This window comes from Lathyrus oleraceus, chromosome 2, assembly GCF_024323335.1.
Source record: "Lathyrus oleraceus cultivar Zhongwan6 chromosome 2, CAAS_Psat_ZW6_1.0, whole genome shotgun sequence".
Lineage (NCBI taxonomy): Eukaryota > Viridiplantae > Streptophyta > Magnoliopsida > Fabales > Fabaceae > Lathyrus > Lathyrus oleraceus.
Genome location: NC_066580.1, coordinates 324,025,960 through 324,047,701, shown reverse-complemented (window position 1 = coordinate 324,047,701; position 21,742 = coordinate 324,025,960). Strand labels below are relative to the sequence as shown.

The 21,742-nt window shown below is 42.5% G+C and overlaps 1 non-coding gene across 1 annotated transcript; it reads left to right on the top strand.

Annotated features, from left to right (window-relative positions):
• Positions 1-21,362: 21,362 nt before the first annotated feature.
• On the top strand, positions 21,363-21,469 carry LOC127124441 (small nucleolar RNA R71). Its single transcript, XR_007803930.1, has one exon. It is a non-coding gene; the product is annotated as a small nucleolar RNA R71 (small nucleolar RNA).
• Positions 21,470-21,742: the final 273 nt, after the last annotated feature.

Here is a 21,742-nt window from a genome sequence, read left to right as displayed (position 1 = left end):
TGCACTTGGGCAAATGGACAATGCAATGTTATGCAGTGGACAATGTTAATGTTATGACCTAACATGAAAATGAATGTACAAAATGGTAGGTGCAAATTTGAGGTGCTACAGCTGCCCCTATTCAATCAACTGGGAACCCGAATGGATGAGAGCAACGGCTGTCAGACTTTCAGGGTAAACAGGGATTGAATACCGAAGAACCGTAGAAATTTGCACAATGCGGGGATCCACCAACGGAAACATCCACCGGGATCTGATCCTTATTACTGAGGATTTTGGTTTTTTTTTTCAAAGGTACAGTCACATCCAGACATCACAACACGATGAATGGGAATGGGAATCACAACTAAACGTCAACGGACGACTAGGAAAAACTCAACGTTTACCGAGACCAACGGAGAGGTAACCAGACATTAATGAATGACTGGAAGAGATACAACCATACGTCAACGGACGTAATGGGAAAAACTCAATGTTTACCTAGACCAAGGAGAGGTAACCAGACATTAATGAATGACTGGAAGAGATACAACCATACGTCAACGGACGTAATGGGAAAAACTCAACGTTTACCGAGACCAACGGAGAGGTAACCAGACATTAATGAATGACTGGAGAGATACAACCATACGTCAACGGATGTAATGGGAAAAACTCAACGTTTACCGAGACCAACGGAGAGGTAACCAGACATTAATGAATGACTGGAAGAGATACAACCATACGTCAACGGACGTAATGGGAAAAACTCAACGTTTACCGAGACCAACGGAGAGGTAACTCTATTTGGGACGACCAGGAAAAACTCGACGTTTATCGACACCAACGGAGAGATAACCAGACATTAACGAATGAACTGGGAAGACTCAACCAGACGTCAACGGACGAAAGGGAGAAGCTCGACGTTTATCGACACCAACGGAGAAGGAGAAGACTCGACCAGACGTCAACGGACGAACGGGAGAAGCTCGACGTTTATCGACACGAACGGAGAAGGAGAACACTCAACCAGACGTCAACGGACGAACGGGAGAAGCTCGACGTTTATCGACACCAACGAAGAAGGAGAAAACTCGACCAGACGTCAACGGACGAACGGGAGAAGCTCGACGCTTATCGACACCAACGGAGAAGGAGAAAACTTCACTAAGGAAGAGATACCACAACCGGAAACCGAATAGGACGTCACTGACGACTCTACTGGGGAATCTGCTGGGAATCAACCAGACATTAACGAATGACTGGGGAATAGGGTATACAATCAGACATCAACGGACGACTGAGAAAAACTCAACGTTTATCTGCAGGGGAAAGATACAACTAGACGTCATCGGACGAATAGGAAAAACTCGACGTTTATCGAAACCAACAGAGAGGTAAATCTGAGGGGAATCAACAGCCATTAATGAATGATCTGTGGGGAATAAACAACTATACGTCATCGGACGCATAGGAAAAACTCGGCGTTTATCGAAACCAACGGAGAGGTAACTCTGTGGGGATAATGACCCTGTGGGGATAATGATCACAACCAACCGTCAACGGACGACCAGGAAAAACTCGACGTTTATCGACACCAACGGAGAGGAGGACTCTTCTGGGGAGAGAGAACAAGACTCAACCAAACGTCAACGAACGATTGGGAAAAACTCGACGTTTATCGACACCAACGGAGAGGAGGACTCTACATGAGGAAGGGTACAAATAGGCTCCAACGGACGACTAGGAAAAACTCGACGTTTATCGAAACCAACGGAGAGGTAAAGCTTTGGGGAAGAAAACAACCAATCATCAACGGACGATCGGGAAAAACTCGACGTTTATCGAAACCAACGGAGAGGTAACTCTGCGGGGAATCATCAGGCATTACCAAATGATCTGTGGGGAACAAGCAACTATACGTCAACGGACGCATAGGAAAAACTCGACGTTTATCGACACCAACGGAGAGGAGAAAACTTCTGGGGAAGAAAGACGACGTTACGAACATCGAAAGATGATGTTTACCGAAACCAAAAGAAGACCAGACATTAACAAATGACTGGGAAAACACCGAAAGATGGTGTTTACCGACACCAAAAGAAGACCAGACATTAACGAATGACTGGGAAAACACCGAAAGATGGTGTTTACCGACACCAAAGAAATAACACACGCGGGTGCTATCAAGGTTCTGACCGGTATCACAAGATGACATCTACATATGTCGGGGCAAGGCTAACACACTTGCTGGGGATCCCACTGGGAAGAAACAGGCTTTCCTTTCACCAACGGACGAGGAAATAAACCTCTCTGGGGGGTATCAATCCTGAATGCTGTCAGGAGTACTGTAGCAAACGTGCCATACAGATGTCGAACAACGATCCGCCTTTGCCGGGGATATGGTCTGATTGGGTAATACATGAATGCATGTGTTTGAATTTTTCTATGGCGTAATGTTCCATTATGAATGGAAACGCTACGCATTTTGAGGATGCAATGCTCACTATATGCGAAATGCAAATGAACTCCGGCTGGGGAGCCAAAACTGGTCAGATACTCCAACTCTGTGGGGAGATTCTGCTTGAGGAATGCTCTGCGGGGAGAGCACTGACTTCTCACTCATGCTGGAGAAAACAATACTGCTGCTTGGAAAGGATAGACTCCTCTGGGGACATCCTTCACAGGACCCAATCCACTCGGGGACTCCGCTTGGGGAAGCAACCAATACAACTCTGCTGAGGAATACCCAACTGCAACGGCGCTGAGGAACCAACAATACGACTCCACCGGGGAAGTAAACAAGGCAACTCTCTGGTGAGACTACTCGCTGGGGAGTAACAAGACGACTTTGCTAGGGATAACCAGGCGACTTCACTGGGGAGAGCCAACCGATCCACAAATGATAAACTCTGCTATGGGGAATAAATGCTACTCCACTGGGGACGACCCTCTCAATTCACAGGTAGGATAGACTCAGCTGCGGATGCAGACATCATTCCACTACGGAAACTCATCCAATCCACAGGTAGGATAACTGTTGGGGATAACTTTCTTTGAACCCGCTCCACTCGGGGACTTGCTGAGGAAAGTTATCAACACCGATCTCTGCTCGGGAGATCTGCTAGGGAAAGAAACTCTGTTGGGGATAACCCACCAACCTGCTGAGGAAGAACACCGCCCTGGTGGGGAAAGCAAAATACCAGACTCTGTACTGAGGAGAAATATCCACAACCCTGCTGGGGATGAGCGTTCACGACCACGCTAGGGATAACAATACTTCAAACCCGACTGCTGGGGAACAATGCTCCACTGACATCTCCACTGGGGATACAACATCCTTCCAACTCAGTGGGGATAATCCAACTTCGAACTCAGCTGGGAACTCATCTGGGGAAAATATTCGCTGGGGAATACACCCACTAGGGAAAACTGCAAACACATGCCTGCTGGAGATAGGCAATCCTTAGATCTGCTGGGGAATAGGAGGCACCATCCACAGACACCTCTGCAGGGGAACATAGCTCTGATAGCTTCCATGCTTACTTGGAGAAATATCTGCTGGGGAACCATCCTCAACCCTTAGAAACATTCTTCCCCCCGCCACTCCCACTGGGGACGTGGCAACCTTCAGGTTTGCTGAGGAGACAACGATCTCGAATCGGCTAGGGAAATAATACTTTCAGACCCACTGGGGATATACAGCTTATTCGACACGGAACACCTGTCGATTCGTCAAACAGCGGTATTCATCTTCCAACCACAGTGTTGACTTTCCGCTTTTGAGAACTCCCAGACTCGTCTGGACTTTTCTGATTCATCACCTTGTATTCCTAAGTTCTCCATACTTCACGGAGACCAAACTCCTGGGATTCATACAAACTTTCCAGTCGTCAGACTTTGAAGAGTCTTCTTGATTAACCTCCCAGGATCGTCGTCGTAATCCTTCACCGTCCCTTCGCTATTCGTCTATCCCTTTGCCCCTAGTCGGGCTCTGCAGGGATCTCTTTTGTCATGAAGATGTCATACAAACTGCCAGTGAATGACGATATCTAACAGCACCTGCACAAGAGATTGTCAGATAAAAACATGCCTCAGGCGTGCCAACCTTTCAACACCTAGGTCACTCAAACTTCCGAATAAGACTTCCAGATTTCAATCTTATAAGCATGCATCAAAAGGGACCTCTATGTTTCGAAATGCAAATATTCTTACCAAAATAAACGGATGTTTTCGTAATCAAAGCGGTAATGAAGACAAAACAAAATTTATTTGACTGAACACGCATTTTATTGACTGAAAAAAAAAGTGGCTCAGAATCGAGCATCACACAGGAGGCAAACCCTGGAAAGAGGTGATTGCGCACAAAAGGAAAAATCTATCCTAATGGCAATGTGAAACCATGATCTCATCGGGTTCCAACCCAGTTACACCCCATATGTCTTCAAGACCTTCCGCACTCTCTGCTTTCTGAACAAGACGCTTCCGATCGATCTCTGTCGGAGACTAGCCGAGTCATCTAAAGCACACACGATCATGCTAGACGCAGCTGTTCGTTTCATTCCCTCTTTTGCCTGGACCGCCCTCTCGGGTTTTCAGTCCACCGGGATACCCTTTTTTGCCCAAGTCGCCCTTGTGGGGTCTTCGACTTGCCGGGTGTACAGTTTTTTTCTTTTTTTTTATATCCCTAACTTTTGCCCGAACCTTTTCTCTCTTTTTTTCCTTGGTTCGCCGGGATGCCCATTTTTGCCTGAACTCTTTTATTCTTTTTTGTCCAGCGGGTCTCTTTCACGAAGTATTTTCTAACTGCGTCCGCATTCACAGGGGATGGAGAATCTTCATCATCCGTGGTCGTCAACAACAAGGCTCTGTCAGAGAAAACCCCCTTGACCACGAATGGGATTCATAACTGTGTATCTATTTGCCCCACGATCGTCTTGAGGAGGAAGGATCCTTTTTAATATTCAATACCAGCTCTCCCACGTGGCACGCACGAGGTCGCACTTTTCGGTCAACGACACGCTTCACTCACTGGGTATAACTGCCCCATGACAAACAACTATCAGTCTATTCCTCAATCCGGCTCGACGCATCATACCGGGTCCTTGTCCACTCATCAGGACATCACAGGGTAGCACCAATTCCTTCCCATACACCTGTGAGGAAGACATTGCCCCAGTAGATGCACACACCCAACCCAGGATACAAGCTTCCTACTCAGCCCCCAACGTTGGCGTATTCAAAGGTTATCCGGGAAACACCAACTCATCCACCTTAAACTCCCCATCAGACATCGGAATCCGTTCGGATTCAGGGTCAGGCCCCTCCTCCGGGATCGGTTACCCTCAATCTTTCGATCTGAGCACCTCGAGATATCCTCATCAGGGAACTCAAACTTCCTTGGTTGATAATTCTCAATGGGTTGCTGGGCAAGATAATCAGGCCTTACACTCCCCTTACTGCTTTTCGGGAGGTACTTTGAACGCCATGTTCAATCAACATCATTTGCCCTCTCGCAACCCGTCGGGTCAATGCTAGCTTCTCAAGCACATACTTGATCAGATCCAAATTGGACATCCATAAATGGGTATGAACCAGCATACTGTCTCAGTCGGCGAGCAGCCTATGCCAAAGTACATCAAGTTTTCTCGAGCAGTGAGTGTATTGTTTCATAGTCGATAAACTTTTTGCTTAGGTAAATTGCATGCTCTTTTCGACAAGACTCGTCATGCTGACCCAATACACCTCATGACCCCTTGAGGGCTGTCAAGTACCAGATTAACATTTGTTCCTTCCACGGGAGGCATCAAAATCGGAGGTTCCTGCAACTTATTCTCTCATCTTTCCATGCCCCTTGGCAATCATTATTCTACCTGACCATTTGATCTTTTTTTTTTGTTTTCGGTTCAGGCATTTCTTGTATTGTTTTTTTCCTTTTCTTTTCTTTCTTTTCTTTTTTCTCCTTTTTTTTTTTTGCAGGATCAACCTCGATTCCTCTTTCATTCACAACATGCCTCGGCAGTTTGCCGGACAACGCCCCATAAGTGCACTGATTCGAACTCAACAGTATGCATTATCTCAACCGGTCAAACAACTTGCCCCGGTCTATCGGATGCCCCTCTCCTGTTCGAGACTTTGTCATCATGTCATCAACATGGCATTCGCTTTCACGATGAATCATATCATGACACAAAGTCGCTCTTGACCTGTGGTATGTGGCACCGACATTCTTCTTCTCCTTATAGCAAGAAGGTACTCTCTGGTGTGATGAACAATGTTTACTCCAAATCCTCTGGCGACAATTCCACTTGATTTTGGCCAGAAAGCCATCTATGAAAGTAAACACCGAGAATTGAGTTGTACTATCAACCAATACATCAATGTGAAGTACCGGGAATTCATCTCTCGAACTAGCTCTATTCACATCTCTATGGTCCACACACATTCTCATCTTATCATCCTTTTTCGGCGCCCACCGCTTCTCTGGAGGACAGTCCTCTCTTAATGGTAGCTTGTGCCCCACGACATGGGTACTCTGCCCTGATGTATCCTGATACAACCAGGCGAAGATATCAACACGCTCTTTTGACAGAGCTACCACTCTACTCTTGACTCGCCCCTGAGGCGGCCTACCTTTCACTTCCTTTCTGACCTCGGCGGTGCCTGGAATAACAATCTTGACTCGCTCCTCGTGCGGTTGAATCACATTCTCCTCTTGTTTCAACAACCTGGCTAATCCCATCAGATCACAATCTTCTTCGCATTCTTCTTTGGCATGATAGCTTGGATTGTCGAAGTCATACAGAGGTGTAACCGAATTGTTATCAATGAGATCAGGAGGGTAGTCACTTTTGAGATCGGAACGAGACAAATTCAAAAGGAAAGAGAATAAAAACATTGCCATTTTTTATTTTTATTTTAAAACTGCAAAACTGAGTGAAAAACAGGGAACACCGCTTTTAATTACAAAAACATCCATTTATTACTGATGCAAAATGTTGCAAAATGAAACACATGAGGTGGCCCTTACAATGGACCAGTACGTTTTGGGCAAAACGTATGGCTTTCATGCAAACAAAATCAAAACACAGAAATACTACACTTCCGGATGAGCGACAGTGGTGATTTTGGAGGCTTTCCAATTGCCGGGTACGCACGACTTTATCCACAACTCGAGCTCGCGGTCACAGTCGATCTCTTCACTCACTGAACAAGCATGATCAGGATCCAACATTCCTGCACTAACAAAGGTGTACGATGGACGACGTCCTCTGCTTGGTCTAGACGACTCTTGATCCGGTTGGTAGCCAATCCCGAACATGTCTGCCTTTACCACTATGTCAATGATCCTGCCCCAGCCTTGGGCCTCTTGGTTCTTCACCACCTCTAGGGCTTGCTTATAAGAAGAAATGGACAGCTTCTTTTCTTTCTCAGCAATCAGAGCATTCTCCACCTTGACGGTTTCAATTGCTTGATTTGGTGCTTCAAAATTTTCACTGTCCGTTTCTACTTCCTTCATCTTCTGGGTCGTGTCTCTCATCACTACACATCCCTTTGTGGCGACGGCCGCACAACAATTATCATCACCAGGGAAAGCTCCATCCTTCATCAGAGGTTTTGGGACCACAGACATTGGAACCTTTAACTGATCTTCCTCAGCCAGTTTCATTTCTCTCTTATTCTTTTTCACCATTTTTACCTTGATAGGACCCTGCCTGGGTACGGGGTTGACATCCACATTCATTATCTGTGCCAAGATGATAGCCTTGGAGTCCACCAAGTCTTGGACGACATGCTTGAAAGCTCTACAACCCTCAATACTGTGTCCGAGCATCTCAGAATGGAACTCGCACTTGGCATTTTCATCATAATTTGGAGGCCTTCGCTGCCGTTCTATGGGAATCAATATCCTTGGCCGGACTAACCCCAAATCCCTCAACCTCCTGAACAGAAGGGTATAAGTCGCAGGTGGCTCCTCAAACTGACGATCCTCCTTCTTCTTCTTCACTTGACTCTTAGCTTTCGGTGCTTTTTGGTGAGGTGGCGGTTGTTGCTATGGTACAGGTGGATTACCAACAGGGATGACTACAGTGGCAGCATAAGGGTGATAACGATCCTTACTGCGTTCTTTCTTTGCTGGCACACCACTTGACTCAACCTCCTTTTTGAGCGGACCACTGCTAGAGGGTTTCTTTGCTACTGTGCCAGAGGGGTTATTTTCTTCGGATGACGGAGCCTTTCCCTGAACTTTCTCCTTAATCATCCAGCCTTCAATCCTTTCCAATCTCTCGGCCATGGCTTTCTGTCCCAAGGCCAGCCCTTGCACAACACTGAACAACTCCCTCATCATCTCTTTCAGTTCACGAATGTCGGCGTTGGGTGGATCCATCAGTTCGGATTTGTTGCCCCCAGCAGGATATCTGAACAGACGAGCTATGCGCACCGGTTGGATACTGGAACCTACAAAACAGCAAACAGGTTAGTATGACTCACGCATGCAATGTCTATCCGTACTAGGAATTGTCCTTTGATTCTGGTCTCGCAGAGACAGGTAATTTTCATTAATACATTTTGACATCCGAATGTCTCTCAACCTGAATCTCAATCAAAAATGGACCCCGAGTACGAATAGACATGGGTTGAATGCAGATGAATGCGGAACGGGATGATGCAAATGCATGAATGCAGGTCACTGTGCCACCAAGTCATCTGAAGACCCATTAAATCTCTAAACCAGTCACAGTCATCTAAGGGACTAAGTCACCATAAATCCAACTTGGGGAGTTCCGAAATAAACGGAACTGGAGATTATATCACTATCATCACAGGAACATCCACTGAACGGACGACAACCAGATCTTCTGAACGAGTACTCTCAAATTCAACCCGGGGATCCGAAATAAACGGAACCCGCTTATAGATATCACGGACAGAATTCCGGCATGACAGAAGTAAGTACCCATAAGTTCATCTGAAACAAAGTCACCTCCAGCAACCAGAGTCACCAACAAGTCACCAACAAGTCAGCAACAGTACCTGTAATAATGATCATTCCCTCCCCACTCACGGGTGTCATCTAGGTCAGGGTAAGGTCGAGAGAAACGCAGGATAAACAACCCTTTCAAGAATATCATCCTGTGCACACCCGATGTATGCACCGATAATACCCCATCAGAGTCTGAACTGCTCGCGATATCAATGTTCCGCTAAGTGGCGCATACCACCCGCTTCCCATGAATCACTCTATTCCTAGGTTTCCTAGATTTCACTCATAGCCTGGGTATTGGGTCTTTTACCTCGAGTGACTCCCACCCCCAAACAGAGAAACACAGCACAGCCAGCAGATGAATATGAATGAATGCAAACATAAATGCAAACAATAAATGCAAACAATAAATAAATGAATGCAATAAACAACAGCAAACAGCAACCAAAACCCTAACCTAGAGAGCGCTAGGAGAGACTCGCTTAGGGAAGATGGACCAGCAAGAGGTCAACTTCTCTAGGTCCCCAACAGAGTCGCCAGCTGTCGCATTACGCGAAAAACCGGCGGGAAAACGAAACAACAGAGCCGCCACCGTGCGTTATTTAACCCAAAAGAGGGAAAGGAAACGCTCAAAGTAAACCTGGAAAAGACATGGTCTCGCGACCAAAGAGAATGGGATCGGGAGTCGGTTATGCGAAGGGAAGGTATTAGAACCCCTACGCATCCGTCGTACTCGACGAGATCCACGCACAAAAGGAAGGAATATGGTTGCTAAAATACTGCTCAAAAACAAACAAACACTGGCTGAAAGAGACACAAGAAAACAAACGAAACTGACTCGGCAGGATATCACATCCTGGGCTTACATAGTCTATCAGGCATAGACATCAGAGTCGACGTAGTTCGGAACAAAGGGGGAAACGTGCTCGCTAGGACGTCGCATCCTATGCATACGTATCTTCTCGGAATAAAGCAGAATCAGAGCACTCGTAGCTCGGCTAACGCACGCAAGACAAAACAACACGGGAAATCGACTGCCAATCGCTGGACTTATGTCAAACTCCACACAAAACAGGCAAACATGGAAACCGAATGCCAATCGCTGGACTTACATCAGACTCCGAACCAAACACACACACAGGAAACCAACTGCCAATCGCTGGACTTATGTCAGACTCCAACAAAAGAAACTGGAAACCGAATTCCAATCGCTGGACTTACATCGGACTCCAACCAGAAAAAGAGAAACAACTCACACAAACAAAACAAAAGGGCGCCCGGAGAGATCAGCTCATCTCCTGCCTACGTACCTCATCTGGTATGAGGATCAGGGCGACGTAGTTCCCCTACGCAGGGACACAGGACTAGCCTAACCAGATAACAGAGGGAGACACAACTAGGGAGACTACGACTCGAGCCTAGATGTTATCATGCAAATCATCCCTAAGTTAAGGTTTCTAGCTAACTTGCACAGGGAGCAAGCTATCCTATACAGCACGGGCAAAGCAAAGCAAACAATCACAAATAGCACACACTATATACACACAAAGTGGGCTCACACAAGGGTTAGGATGCAAAGGCAATCCAACTGTATCAGGGTGATGTTAGCTCTTAACCTTAACATTGAGAGTTAAGGTGAAGCAGATGAAATGGGAAGTGAAGATACGACTTCACAGCTCTTATCCCTGGCCTGGGAGAGCTTTAGACAAAAGGAAGTGTGGGTTCAGAAAGTGGGAACCCTTCTACACTTATGACACTGACTCAACTGTACAACTGTACAAGGATCTGGGGTTAATGTCCACAATGCATCAACACCAGTTGTGTGAGCAAAGGGATGACTCAACAAGAATAGCAGGAGATGGATTGCACATCTCTTGTATCTGCCAATTTCCTTATCAAAGGTCTTTTCCTGCTTGGGGACAAAAATAAACAATCACAAGCATTGCCTCTTAAGGAGGACTTCAGACAGGTGCCTGGCCAAGTAACAGGCCAGGTCTTCCAGACTACATGGAGAAGAGATCATTATACCTCAATGCTCAAGCTAGCAAGCAAAGCAAACACAAGTTCACAAGGGAACTATAGCATCTAAGGTACCTGAAATCAATCCAACATAATCAGTATACCAGACAAACAAAAAAGCAAACAGACAATTACAAGTCCACAGCACAAACAGATAACAAGCATCAATGCATAAAGGTGCAAGCCACAAGGCATAGGTGCAAGTCTCAAAGCCTACAAAACAAACTCTAAGTTAGTCATAAACAAACAATAAACCAACTCCAATTGAGTGCACATCATCAAGCATAAGCAATTGTGCTCTTTGACCTGAAACAAAGCTCAAACATTAAGCACTAACCACTAGGACTTGGCCTAGGGTCAAAAATGGGAGCAATAAACCAAAACAGAACATGAAACTTATCAAAAATCAAGATCAATCAAATAAGAATCAAATCCAAGTGGTCTCACATTCATATCATCAACCAATATCATTTCATGATCAATCATGGTCAAACATGCAAGTTAAAACCTCATAGGACCAAACAGAATGATTCAACTCAAATCAACTCACAAACATTTCAATAAATCCCCAAAAAATTCATGGTCAAACAGAATTCATAACACGATCTACACACTAAATTTCAAGTCATTTGGACCAAAAGAAGCAAGTCAATTAAATTCCAAAAGTCAAAGCATGTTCAAACAAGCTCATACAAGGCACCAAATCATGCATCGAATTCAAGCAAGCATAAAACAGAATTGGCATAAGATAAATGAACCAAATCAAAGCCATGACACACTTCAAGATGTCTAGAACATACATGCAAAATTTCAGGTCCATCCAATAAACAACAAGAATTTCACAAATCACATGAGATCATGACTCATAAAAGGTCCACAATTGGTCAAACAGGGGAGAAATTCTCAAACAAATAGGAAATGCATTCAAAAATTCCAGAAAACTTCACAAGAAAACTTAACATTAATAAGTATCAACATGCAAAAATTAAGATCAATTCAAGTTCAATAGGCATGGTAAAGAAATTCCACAAGTTGGACAAGAAATGGTGTGACACAAATTGTCACACCTCTAATAATCAAGTCATGTCTCACAATCCAGAAATGCAAAAATCACAATCTTTATACCAAAATGCTCCTAAAGGTGTCTAGTTTATGCATATAAAATTTCAAGAATTTTGGATTAAGCACCATCATTTCATGAGCAAAATAGTAAACAAGGTGCAACAAATGACATGTTTGAGTAAGCCCTAGCCAAAACAGAAATCCACACGTGCACAATTTTCATAAAAATCACCATAAAATAGTAGACATGGCAGGGATCATGGCACAAAAAATCTCACATCAATTGGATTATTATTTCATGAGTTATGAATTTTTAAGTGTGAAGAAAAATTAAAAAAATGTGAAACAAGTATGTGAACATGTGAAGCACAATTGGAAATAATGCAAAAGGCAAATATGAAGAAACGCTGGGAGCCAGAATCGAGCTGCGTACGCTTTCAAATCTGGCGCCACTTAAGTGAAACGCCGCGTTTCACTTAAGTGCGTGGCACAGTGTGATTGGCTTCATGGCGCGTAAACAACAAAAAACATGCAAATATGTGAATACATGGATCAAACACGATCTGGCAAATGAAAAAATTAGGGTTCTACATGTTCTTCATACAATTTCCAGCTCAAGAACAAATGTCCACGAAAATCAACAAGAAGCATATCATTAGCTTCGTCTTGCAATGCTCATCACTAATCTAAGCATCAATAGACCTAATTCCTACTCACATGACCGGATCGATCGAAGGAAGTTTCATCAACCAAACTTAAAATCCAGATATCTCTCTTAATACAGCATGAAAATTCAAGATCCAAAGTTCATTATGATCAGCAATGGAGGATCTACAAGATGCATATCCTAATTACAAGAATTATTAGAATCGATTTCTAACCTTCAAGTGATGACAGAGTTGAATTCGTGGCTTTCAAGCTTGGATAAGCAAAAACAGATGCTACACAACTCTCCACTGGATGAATGAATGATGATTTGATGCTCAACAATGCTTGAATTCAATGGAATCTTCAACTGCCATAGGAGATGCTATGCTGAACAGTCCGAGAATCAGCTTGAAATCCTTGCTCTCTTGCTTCAATCCAGCTCAGTGATGATTGTAGATGATGAACCAATGAAGAATCAATGCAATGTTCTTGGAGAATTTGCAGAAAAATGAGAGAAAAAAGTTTTGGAGATTTTTCACTTTGATCTAGATCTGAGCAAGAATGAATATTAATCCTCAATTCTGTTAGCATTAGCCTTATATACCATGGATTCATGCATTTGTTAATCACACTTAACCAAATGTAATGGTAATTAGTGAAATGCAAATTTTATGCTAAATGGCCAAAGTAACCTCATGCATGGAATAAGCTGCTACAGTGCACGAAAAATTAGCCAAACACCCTTCAAATATTGTTTTAGATCAAATTCAAGTGATTGGAAGTGTTGCAAATGCCTAGTTTTCAAATTGACTTTTTCCCTCCCTTTTTCAAATTCAAGTCACATGAAAAATGCCATTTTTGTGTGATGATTTTTGATGAAATGTAATGAATGACTATGATAGAGCATGTCAAAAGGAGATTGTAGCAAAAAACCACACATGATTTGGCCAAATGGTGTGAAAGTTATCCAAGTTTGAAGTTCAAAATTTCTTGACAATGATTTGATCATAACTTACCAACCACACATGGGAAATGGATTTTCTTGGACTTTCTGGAAAGGTGAGAGAAAGATATTCAACTTTCATGTTGGACAAAATTCCATTTGAAGCTTGTATGATGATGTAAATTTGAGGAGAAGACCTTTCCATTTTTGGCAGTTTGAAATTACAGGTCACTTACTATTTTTGGAAACCTTTCTTCTGACCTCAAATTCTCCAATGTTGATCTTTGACATGTCAAATGAGACTTGTATGGACATGAATGAAGCCTTTCAAACCATCTCCCACCTTCAAATCCATGCTTTCAGACACAGTTGACCACAGTTGACTTTCTAGGGTTTCAAATGAAATTCAGCTTGACTGTTGAGCTTTGATCATCCAATCCTTGGCCAAATCACTCCAAAATGATCCCTAGATCATATGAACTTGTTGAACCAACCCTAGGGCTTTGCTTCAATAGGAAATGCACTTGCTTGCTTGCTTGACTGGATCTCCTGACCAGTCTTGACTGATGACTTGCACTTGGGCAAATGGACAATGCAATGTTATGCAGTGGACAATGTTAATGTTATGACCTAACATGAAAATGAATGTACAAAATGGTAGGTGAAAATTTGAGGTGCTACAAATGTGTTGAAGAAGATGAAAATGGGTTTATATGTATAGGGTGGTAAAGGTGGGATTTTTATGGATATTGATGGATGAAAATTAAAATGGAAGTTGGAAAGGTAAATTGTATGGTGGGAAGATGATAAATGTAGGAGCTTTTATGGGGTTCAAGAGAGTTTTTGGAAGAGGAAAAATGGGTTTTGGAAGTTTGAAGGGCCAAAAATGGTGAATTACTTGAATCTGCCCCGCTTATACCAGACGCCGTGGCGGGCGCCATAGGGTCTATGGCGGGCGCCACAAGAGCAAAACTGAAGTTGGGCCGAAATTTGAAGATTTTGGTATGGGCTTCTCCATGTTTTTTTTTGTCTGGGGGTCCGGATAGCATTTTCATTGTTTTTTCTAATAGAATAAGGCTTGCAGAGTTTATGAAAATAAAATTTAAACATTAAACAAATAAATAAATAATACTGTTAGACTATAATATGAATATAAAGGAAATAAACACACACATAATATATATATATATATATATATATATATATATATATATATATATATATATATATATATATATATATATATATATATATATATATATATATATATATATATATATATATATATATATATATATATATATATATATATATATATATATATATATATATATATATATATATATATATATATATATATATATATATATATATATATATATGGAAATATCAAAGTGCTAACATAATTTGAAAATGTACCAAATGCGATAATATAAAATAAGTCAAGGAAATGCGAAAAATAATATAAGCATAAATAAGAAAAGGTAAACGAGACGGTAAACTCAAACAACAGGGGGCTCCTCTGCCTGACTGGATCCACGAAGTACGGCTATCTCCTGACGAAGCTCTGTTATCTCTCGGAATAAATAATCAGCCTCAGTAGCATGTGTAAGATCGGATACCTCAATCTATAAAGTAAGGTCAACCACCTCCTGCCTAAGCTTGGCGGTCTCTCTGCGACACTCGGCAATCTGCGTGCGGATATCTGGGGGCTACAAAGATAAATTATTAGAGAGCACAGTAATCCTGGGTGAAAGCGGCGTAGGAGTATAATCAGCAACAGGAGGGGATCTAGGCTCCTCAACAGTATCTCCATGACCTTCCAAAGCATAACTCCAGTTAGTTGGGTCATGAACACTGGTCATCATTGGGTCTGGCAGTATAAAGTAGTGTATCGTCTCGCTATCAATCAACAATCTGAACTGTCTGGGATTGAAAAAGGCTTTCCTCATCAATCCTATGTCTAAGAAGAAATCAATATCCATAGTAGTATAGCTACAGAAAGTCCTGAGATGGAGCAGCTTGCGGGACAGGCCTAAGGCAGTGGCAATCTGCGTGACAATCCCTCCTACATGAATAATTCCCTCGGATGATCTGGCAACACTGCTAAGGCCACACAGCAGGAAATTCCCACATGCCACAGGGCGTGACTGGGATGCAGAGAATAACAAAAATATCTCCTCCTCACTCAGCAAAGTCTCAGCATCTGGTCTTCCAAGAAAAGAGTGAGCCAGTATCATCTAGAAATACCTTATAGCAGGGTTATGGATAACCTAGGACAACTGAGTAGAAGGATCCTGAATCCCTCCACCAGAGATATCGCTCCATAATTTCCCCACTTCCCTACTCAGAAAGTATCCCATCGGCGTCTCAGGGATAGCATCGGGGGTAGTTTGAAAACCTAACAAGTCACCGAACTCCTTCTGGCTGAAAGAGTACTCAGTCCCGAATAGCCTGAAAATAGCATGTCCATCTTGTCCGGTGTAAGGATCATAAGAAAACGAGCTAAGGAACTCCAAAGTCAGGTTCCTGTAGGTGTTGTTCAAGTCATCAGCGAATTCATCCCATTGGAGTTGGTGGCACAGGAATCTAATGCTCGGCTCAATGCCTAGGGTGTCCAAGCAATCCTGGTCCGGATAGCGTGTAGGTGCCATAGGGCGCTGGTAGAGAACTATGTAACGCTCCCTCTGGGCGTCATCTCTGAAAGCCACGTGCATGTCATCAAAGTTCTGCATCCTGCAAAGGTTAGGGAAAAAGGATCCTGAAAACACAAACATTGCAAATGATATTTAGTCCTGACGAGAATATGATTAAAAATAAAATAAAGTAAATAAATGCAGAAAAAGTAAAATAAGATATGAAAACCGTGGGTTGCCTCCCAAGCAGCGCTTGTTTAACGTCGTTAGCTTGACGGTGGAACTTATACATCTGTCATAGGAATTGGTGGATCTATCAGAGTGTGGCTGGAGTAGTCTGTTGGAGTGTCTCCTCCTTCATAGAGCTTCAGTCTTTGCCCATTTACAATGAGTGGACTACAGGTTTCATTCTTGATTTCTACAGCTCCGGATCTCAGAACCTTAGATATTTTGAAAGGGCCAGTCCATCTTGAATGCAGCTTCCCGGGGGAAAGTCGTAACCTAGAATTGAACAGGAGAACAGGGTCGCATGTATTGAAATCTTTTTTCACAATTCTTTTGTCATGCCAGGCTTTGGTTCTCTCTTTGTATATTTTGGCATTCTCGTAGGCAGATTGCCTAAGTTCTTCCAGTTTGTGGATGTCAAGGATACGTTTTTCACCTGCGGTCAGGTAATCCAAATTCAAAGTTTTAATGGCCCAATAGGCCTTATGCTCTAATTCAAAAGGTAAATGACAGGATTTTCCATAGACTAGTTGGTAGGGAGTTGTCCCTATAGGGGTTTTGAAAGCGGTTCTGTAGGCCCATAATGCTTCTTGGAGTTTCTGAGACCAGTCTCTTCTAGATATAGAAACAGTTTTTTCTAGAATTTGTTTTATCTCCCTATTGGATACTTCTACATTGCCACTAGTCTGTGGGTGGTATGGTGTTGCTACTCTATGCGTAACTCCATATTTGCTTAAAAGTTTATCAAATATTCTCGATATGAAGTGCGATCCCCCATCGCTTATGACTAAACGGGGTGTTCCAAATTTGGGGAATATATAGTTTTTAAATAACTTGATCACCACTCTAGTGTCGTTTGTGGGTGCAGTTATAGCTTCAATCCACTTAGACACGTAGTCCACAACAACTAAGATATAGTTGTTTCCTAAGGATGGTGGGAAAGGTTCCATGAAATCTATACCCCAAACATCGAAGAGTTCTACTTCTTGAATGTTTCTTAGAGGCATTTCGTCACGTCTTGAAATATTTCTCGTGCGTTGGCATCTATCACATTTGACAATGCAAGCATGGACATCACGCCACATGGTAGGCCAGAACAGGCCAGCTTGAAGAATCTTGGTGTATGTCTTAAAGGTGCTCGCATGTCCACCATAGGGTGCAGAGTGACAATGCTCAATTATACTTTTTACCTCCTCTTCTGGAACGCAACGACGAAAAATGCCATCTTTACCCCTTTTAAGAAGGAGCGGTTCGTCCCAATAAAAGTTTCTTACATCGTTAAAGAACTTCTTCTTCTGGTGGTAGTCAAGATCAGGGGGTATGATATCAGCAGCTAGATAATTAACAAAGTCTGCATACCATGGCACGTTACTTACAGCTAAGGATTTTTAGAAGTGCTCATGAGGGCCTAGGCTATCGTCTTCAATGGCTTCTAGTTTAGCTATCAGTCTATCATAGGCAAAATCATCATTTATGGGTACGAAGTCTGGTTTCAGGTGTTCTAGCCTAGAAAGGTGATCAACTACTACATTTTCAGTGCCTTTTTTATCTGGATATCTAAATCAAACTCTTGTAGTAACAGAATCCATCAGAGTAACCTGGGCTTGGCATCTTTTTTACTTAATAGGTAACGAATGGCAACATGATCAGTGTAAACTATAATTTTGGCTCCTACTAGATAAGATCTGAATTTGTCTATAGCAAAAACTACAGCTAGTGGTTCCTTTTCAGTTGTTGCATAGTTAAGTTGGGCGGCGTCTAAGGTTCTACTGGCGTGATAAATCACATGTAATCTTTTATCTTTCCTTTGTCCTAGAACGGCTCCAACGGCATAATCACTAGCGTCACACGTTATCTCAAAAGGTTCTGACCAAACAGGGGGTTGCATAATGGGTGCTGAAATCAACGCTTGCTTTAAAAGATTAAATGCTTCATTACATTTTCCATCGAAAATGAATTCAGCATCTTTTATTAAAAGGCCAGTTAATGGTTTAGTTATTCTAGAGAAGTCTTTGATAAAACGCCGGTAGAATCCAGCATGTCCAAGGAAACTTCGGAATTCTCTGATAGTTTTTTGTGGTTTTAGATTCTCTATGACTTCTATCTTAGCTCTATCTACCTCAATACCTTTTTCAGAAACTATATATCCTAAAACAATCCCTTCGGTGACCATGAAATGACACTTTTCCCAGTTTAGCACAAGGTTCACCTCCACGCATCTCTCCAGGACTTTCTCAAGGTTAGCAAGACAATTTGGAAATCAAATCCGCAAACCGAGAAATCATCCATAAATACTTCCATGATACTATCTAGGTAATCTGCAAAGATTGGCATCATGCAACGTTGGAAAGTAGTTAGGGCATTACAGAGTCCGAATGGCATTCGTCTGTAGGCAAAAGTTCCATAAGGGCATGTAAAGGTAGTTTTCTCTTGATCTTCGGGGTGGATAGGTATTTGGAAGAATCCAGAGTATCCATCTAGATAGAAAAACTAAGAGTGTCTGGCTAGACGCTCCAACATCTGTTCTATAAATGGTAAAGGGAAATGATCCTTCCTGGTTGCTTTATTTAACTTTCTGTAGTCTATGCACATCCGCCATCCTCCTTCTATCCGTTTTGCTACATGTTCGCCTTTATCGTTTTGCACTACTGTGATGCCTCCCTTTTTAGGTACTACATGCACAGGGCTCACCCACTTACTATCCGAGATCTGATAGATTATACCTGCCTCAAGTAACTTAAGAACTTCTCTTTTAACAACATCACTCATTATAAGGTTTATTCTTCTCTGATGTTCTCTGGAGGGCTTTGAATCTTCTTCGAGCAAAATCTGATGCATGCACACGAATAGGCTTATACCTTTCAGATCAGAGATATTATATCCTAAGGTTGAGGGATATCTTCGTAAAACATCTAAGAGTTGGTATGTTTCCTCTTGGCTCAAGGTAGCACTGACTATAACTAGACGATTCATCTCTTCATCAAGAAACTCATATCTTAGGTTCTTAGGCAGTTCCTTAAGTTCTAAGGTTGGTTTCTTAGGGCATGGCATAGGATCTGGGGTAAGGGATAAACATTCATAAAGGTTATCATCGACGTAGGGCTTCCTAAAGTTATCATCTTCCAGTATGAGAGTTGATGGCAACTTAATTGTTTTTATGATTTCTTCTTGTTCTATTTCCCTAACGCATTCATCAATGATATATATGGCATAACATGCGTCTCCCATCACAGGTGCCATAAGAAATTTTGAAAGTATAAATTCTATCTTCTCGTCACCTACCTCAAAGGTCAACTTTCCTCTCTTGACATCTATTATGGCTCCTGTAGTTGATAAGAATGGTCTACCTAGAAGGATTGGTATATCATTATCCTCTTTAATGTCCATGACAACAAAATCAGTAGGGATAAATAACTGACCTATCCTAATCGGGACATCTTCTAATATGCCTATCGGATACTTAACAGATCTATCGGCTAATTGAAGTGACATCTTGGTAGGTTGTAATTCTCCTAAGTTTAACCTCTCACAAACTGCTAAAGGCATTAAGCTCACAGTAGCTCCTAAGTCTAGAAAAGCTTTTTCGATGACATGACTTCCCAAAATACAAGGAGTGGAGAAATTTCCCGGATCTTTATCTTTTTTGCCTAACTTATTCTCGGAAATAGAATTGCATTCCAAGGGCTTCGGATCGTCGAGTCTACGTTTGTTGGTAAGGATGTCTTTGAGAAACTTTGCATAAGAAGGTATTTGGGTGATGGCTTCTGTGAAAGGGATTTCTACGTGAAGTTTTTCTATAACCTTAATGAATTTTTGATACTAGTTATTGATATGGGTCTGTTTGAGTCTTTGCGAATATGGTATCGGTGGTTTGTATGGCGGGGGTGGTACATAAGTTTTGTCTTTGGGTTCTTCTCCTTTTTCTTGACCTTCCTATTTTTCAGATTCCTCTGGTTCCTTCACTTTGTCCGTGGGTTCGGTATATTCCTTAGAAGTTTTGGGTTCACTCAATCTTGGGTTAAATGGCTCATCATAAGCGGTCCCACTTTGTAAGGTAATGGCATTGGCTTGTCCTCTCGGATTCTGTTGAGGTTGTCCAGGGAACTGTCCTCCAGGTGTAGTCTGGGGGGCTTGGTTTAAGGCTACCTGAGAGATCTGGGTTTCAAGCATCTTATTGTGAGTAACTATTTGGTCAACCTTGGTTCCTAACTGGGTAATCAGTTCGTTAACATGAATGTTCTGGTTCATGAACTCTTTGTTTTGTTGGATTTGAGCAGTGATAAAAAATTTCACAATTTTCTCAAGGCTCGGATTTGGTGGCACAATTTGCATAGGTTGATTTGGTCTTGGGGCTTGGTAACCTAGTTGTCTCGGAGGTGCAGTATTTTGGATAGGGTTATTGTTCTTATAGGAGAAGTTCGGGTGATTCCTCCATCCAGGATTGTAGGTATTCGAATATAGGTTCCCTTGGGCATAGTTAACTTGCTCAGAGTTGGTTTCATTTAAGAGACTGCATTCTGCAGATTGGTGCCCTTTGGTTCCACATATCTCACAATCCGACGAAACTGCAGCTGCAGTATTCGGGTTTATACACATATGCTCAACCTTGAGGGCTAACGCGTCCATTTTAGCCTGCATCATGTCTATAGAGCTTAACTCACGTACTCCTCCTTAAGCTTCCTTCTTCTCAACTGTCACTCGTTCAACTCCCCATGATTGATGCTTTTGAGCCATATCTTCAATGAGGGCACTAGTTTCAGAATAAGGTTTGTTCAGCAGTGCGCCACCTGCGGCAGTGTCGATGGTCATCTTAGTGTTATAGTGAAGTCCATTATAGAAGGTCTGAATGATTAACCAATTTTCTAAACCATGATGTAGGCATGCTCTTAATAGCTCTTTATATCTCTCCCAAGCTTCGAACAGCGATTCTCCTTGGTTCTGGGTAAATCTGGTTATTTGGTTTCGAAGAACGGCGATCTTACTTGGGGGAAAGTATCTAGCAAGGAATACTTTTATAAGGTTTTCCCAAGTTGTTATGGAATTGGGTGGAAGGGAATCTAACCATGATGGGGCTTTATCTCTGAGGGAGAAAGGGAATAATCTTAAACGGATTGCCTCAGGAGAAGCTCCATTGGTTTTAAAAGTGTCTGATAATTGGAGAAAGATTTTTAAATGCTGGTTTGGGTTCTCAGTAGTAAGACCTAGGAATTGTCTCTGTTGCACTAGTTGCAATAAGGAGGGTTT